Genomic DNA, 5,845 nt, shown 5'->3' with positions numbered 1-5,845 from the left:
AATTCGCAAAGTTCGCAAAGTACACCGACTTCAAGCGGTGTTAGTATGGTCGTTAAAAGTATGTTAGGACCTTGATTTCCGTTTCGAGGGGATCGAGTTTAATCCCCGGCGTCGTTGCCTGTAACTTTGCGGAGTTATGTGCGTTTTTAATTTAAACAAATATCACTTGCTTTAACGGTGAAGAAAAACATCGTGAGAAAACCTGCATACTTTAGAGTTCTTCACAATGTTTTTAAAGGTGTGAGAAGTCGACATAAGTCCGCATAAGCCCTTCTCATTCTGAGAGGCGACCCTTGTACTGGGACGGTAATGGGTTGATCCACACCATTTGTGGTGAACGTTAAAAAGGCCTTCATTCATTTTTTATATACTCAAAAAACAAGCTGTTGGATCTAGAGATTTTATATTTCTTGATCGATTGGTCGAATATCTGACGGCCGATTGGCCCAGTGGGCAGCGACCCTGCTTTCTGAGTCCAAGGCCGTGGGTTCGACTCATTTGTGTGATGAACATGAATGATTTTCAGTGTCTGGGTGTTTATCTATATATTATAAGTATTTATGTATATTATTCATAAAAAATATTCATCAGTTATCTTAGTACCCATAACACAGGCTACGCTTACTTTGGGACTAGATGGCGATGTGTGTATTGTCGTATTATATTTATTTATTTATTTATTATATTATCTGTTCCTATAAAACATGTGGTTTACCCTATAGATGCATGTCAGTTTATAAAGAGGGATTTTAATTAGAAAAGCATGATATTACGATACTCAGATCATAGATTTTTATATATAAGATAGATTAGATATATATAGGTATATATTGTATGTATTATATTATATTTATTTTATATAAATATTCTATTATATTTTTTATATTATTTGTGTACGTATATGAATTTTATTTGTATAAGTATATTTTATTTAAATTATTATTTTTATTTATTTATTTTTTTAATTAATGTTTATTATTTTGCATCTACTTAATTTGATTTGGTAGATAGAATGCCTAGAAGAGATCGCTTTTAACGATAAAGCCGCCTTTTGTACCTTTCATTTCTTTTATTTTAATTGTGGTTTTTTTATTGAATGCTTTGAATTTGGTGTACAATAAAGTGTATTTGATTGATTGATAGATAGCTAGAAAAAAATATATAGCTATTATCATTCCATTCATTTGGAAAATAAAAGGCTTTGTGTACCTGAATTTTATATTGTTTACTCAGAACTGCATTAGGTACGTAGGAGATTAATTAATAATAAATAAATAAATAATAAAGCCAATACACACATCGCCATCTAGCCCCAAAGTAAGCGTAGCTTGTGTTATGCGTACTAAGATAGCTGTTAAATATTTTTATGAAAATAATACACATAAATACTTATTATATACAGATAAACGCCCACACTCTCAAAAATCGAACCCACGGCCTTGAACTCAGCAAGCAGAGTCGCAGCCCACTACGCAAGTCGGCCGTGAAATGAAAAAATTATACCGTTTAGCGGGAACGGAACATCAGATATTCCACGCAATCGAAGTCGTGGGCTTCAGCTACAGCTCATTAATTCATCGCGACTAAAAACAACAACATTTAAAGATTAAATTAAATTCCCAATATAACCCACCGTTAAAACATCACCCCGTATAAACCTATCTGCATGGCTTAAATCGTTTAACACTTGCGCATTGGGGCGACCAATCACGTCGTCGGGGTTCATGTGTGCGTGCGATATAGGGTGGGGTTTTATTGAGGAAAGGGGGGGGCAATTAAACTTTAACGTTGTCATTACAGCACAGAAGGTTTATGGAGCTTTTATACATGTTTATCTTGTTTGTATGTGTGCGTGGAATTTTCATTTGTTATTTTAACGAAAAGTAAATGGTCATAAACAGTGATCGCATATACACGTTCTGCTACACTTTGGGCGGGCTCGAACTCTGGCACGCTCACTACCTTTCCTGAGTTATGTGCGTTTTAGACAATTAACTGTCACGTGCTTTAAAAAAAAATAAAAAACATACTGCGACAGTACATACATCGCCATCTAGCCCCAAAGTCAGCGTAGCTTGTGTATATTGGTACTAAAATGACAGATGAATATTTGAACGAATTCACTCATTGATTTAAAGTTTGGCAGAATTTATACAAAACCCCATAACAACGCCCAAAAAAAAACTAATAACTTTAACCCAAGTGGTCTCAACAGAAGTCCAATCACAAAGTAACTCGATACTAGCAATCACAATTTATTGCTGCCAGGCAATTTTGTTGAGACGTAATAAATTTGTAACCGATAGATTTCGTTTACTGGCGCTTTTCCACTATGGTCTTCACCTTTATATTTGTCTATGGTTACTTTTCTTCTCTGCTTTGCTCGATATGATATTAACCGATTGGTTTCTTTAATTTAGAGTTCAGATATACATTATCCTCATCATTGCAGTGCAATATATGTCATCTAGTCTAGTACATTGCAGTGAAATATAGCAGACTACGTAAAATAAGTAATTAATTTAAAGGAAATTGTATACAATTTTACAATAAACTACCAGTTTATATCTTAGAGATGTCTCCGAAAAAGTTTATAGTTGTTAAACATAAGCTTATAGAAAAGTTCTATTATAGTATTAAGGACTACGTCAACGATAAAAATGCTTGGGTGTAAATTATTGCTCTAACCAGGTTGTTTTTTTTTTAATAGTTTTAAGTGACTATGTGAGATGGTGATAACAAAAAAAAACAACCCGCTAATTTTGTTGTGGGCTTCTTCTTATGACCGGGGCGCGTTTGGAACCCTCGTAGCTTTAGTTTTAAGTTGACGAATTTAGTCATCGCCATCAAATCACTTGTATATTATATTTTACATGCAATGTACGCATCAAAAGTGCCATCTATGTGCCTATTTGAATAAAGAAATATTTGACTTTGACTTTGACCAAATGCGGTGGGTTTCAACTATTTTCTTCTTTCAAATATTTTTTATTTTCACTCCCTCAATATGGGTATCAAATTAAAGAGCTAGCCTAGTAGGATACTACACACTTTAAATTTTCATCAGCCGACTGGCGCAGTGGGCATAAACCCTGCTTTCTGAGTCCATGGCCGCGGGTTCGATTCCCACAACTGGAATATGTTTGTGTGATGAGCACGAATGTTTTTCAGTGCTGGGTATTTATCTGTATATTATAAGTATTTAAACTTTAAAATGATGTTGGAAAAGAGAAATCTGCTGAGTTTCTTGCCGGCTCTTCGCAGTGGAATCTGCCTTCCGAACTGTGGTAGAGTCACTACAAACAGACTGACTTGACGTTTCAATAGTGCTTATAAATTAGGCCGACTTGAAATAAATGAATTTGAATTTTTTTTGAATTTATGGATATCTTTACCAATAATAAAACTGTAACTGGAAGATTCCTGTACATTTAATATATTTTGAAAATTTTGACTGGGGGATACTTTATAATCGATACTGAGTCCAAAACAGATATTTATTTAATTTTTCTCTGTCTGTCTGTCCGGGAATCACGTGAAAACTACTGAACGGATTTAAATAAAATTTGGTATAGTGGTAGCAAATTATAGGACACTTTAAGTTTCCTCCGGGTGAAATTTTTTATCAATTTTACTTCATATCTCTATTAAATTTGCACCGATTTTAATCATTCTTTTTTTATTTGACAGTGTGTACTACTAAGCATGTATTGTCTTATTTTAATGAAGATCTGATTAATATTTTTGGAGATCAAGGACATAATGCTTCACAGATAACAGCAAGTCGCAAAGCATATGGGACAACGATCGAATGCATGCGTACCATCCTACTATGTTTGGATGGATGTATATATGGATGGATGTTTGTTACGATTTAACGCCACAACGAATGAACCGATTTGGCTAACATTTGGCAAAGATACCTACAATATAGTCTGGCATAGCTCATAGGCTTCGTTTTATCCCGGAAAAGCAAACAGCTTCTACAGGATAGCATGGCTATTTTTTCCCCGTGTTTCAAAATCCGCGCAACGGAGTTTTAGATTGACGTGGTTTTTTGGATAGGCATAATTGACGTGTTTTTTTTTTAAGTCGACTTATTCGCGGACGAAGTCGCGCGGGTCCGCTAGTTATTAATAAAAGTCATCTCAGTACCTACCCATAGCACAAGCTACGCTTACTTTGAGACTAGATGGCGATGTGTGTATCGTCGAAGTATATTTATTTATTTAAATTTCAAATCTAAGATGGCCACCACCAAAAAATGGCGGATTACCTTTATTTATTGTGTCAGGGGTTTTTAAATTTTCAATTTATTCAAGTAGACCTTAAATAATTACTTTTGAAATAATCAAGTCTGTCTGTTTGTACGGACTCTACTTACAATTTGAAGGGCAGATTATCAAATCATGTCAATCAATAATTTTAACAAAAGGATAAATATTTTTAAAAATCTAATTATTAAGCATATAAGCGTGGAAAAGGGAAGTTATATATGTATATATATAATTATATATATACATATATAATTTCCCTAAAGTTTTTTAGATCTACCTTCAGTTATTACCTTTTTGTGTACCTAATAACAATAAACAAATAAAAATCAAAATGTCTTTTATTTCAAGTATAACTAACATAAGCACTTTTGAAACGTCAAGTATGTCTGTTTGTAGTGACACTGCCCCCGGTTCAAAAGGCAAATTCAATTCTTACTAGAAAAAACCGGCCAGAAACTCTGCAATTATTCTTTAAAATCATCACCATTTTAAAGTTATTATCCATGAAACAATCTCGGTGGACTTTGGAGCAGTGTGGATCACACTCCACACCACTTCTATTCAATATGTCCTCCTCCCGTAAAACGAGAATGGGAGAAAGGGAACCGATAAAAATCCTCTTTTGATAATAAAACTACCAAATAGAATTGCGTATCTTTAGAACAATGTGGTCGACAATTTTTTTTTTTATATAGGTACGATACTGAGGTATTCATATTTTTAATTTCATATTTTTTTTGATGGAATACTTTATTGCTCACACAAATTGTATACAAAGTAAACACATATAATACAAAATAAACAGAATAGAACATGGGGCGTGCAAAGATGGTCTTATCGCTAAAGCAATCTCTTCCAGACCACCTTTGACGTTAGTACGAAGAAAAACGGGTTGGTGCAGCAATTTATGTTTAAAATATATACTTATATATATATATATCTATAGATATAAGAAATACAAACCACTTACTCCTAAAGCCTAATACTACACACATATTATACAAATTATATACAAAAGTATATACATATTTATGCAGTATATCTACTTAGATATAATATGACTTAAATAAGAAAAAGTTTTCCGAACGCTTCTTGAAGATATTTAGGGATTTAGCCTGACGTATGTCAGCAGGCAGTGAGTTCCAGAGTTTGACACAATTAACCTTAAAAGAGTTACCATAGATATATTGCGTTAGCTACTTGACACTGGCAAAGTACATTGTGCTGTTTTGGCACTACGAAAAGCCATAAATCAAAAGAAGAAGAAGAAGATATATTGCGTTTTTAGTGCTTAGTTTAATCTAATTTGACATTTAATTAAGGTTGTTTTATTTTTAATATTTGAATAATTTGAATCTCTGTCCATGAACCAAATTTGCACACAATTAATTCAATATAATGTGATGCCTTCTAAACTGAATGTATTGTTAACTAACATCTTGGTATTGTACAAACATTCTTGCAAATAATTATTATTTTAGACTGCAATATCATTGCCCTGATTGTCTATGACATTAAAAACTTAGTTGCCTGAAAAGGAAGTTTGAGATGTAAATTTTCACATATCT

Source organism: Pararge aegeria, chromosome 23 (assembly GCF_905163445.1).
Source record: "Pararge aegeria chromosome 23, ilParAegt1.1, whole genome shotgun sequence".
Classification (NCBI taxonomy): Eukaryota; Metazoa; Arthropoda; class Insecta; order Lepidoptera; family Nymphalidae; genus Pararge; species Pararge aegeria.
The sequence above is the reverse complement of the archived record's forward strand: the minus strand, read 5'-3'. Positions refer to the sequence as shown.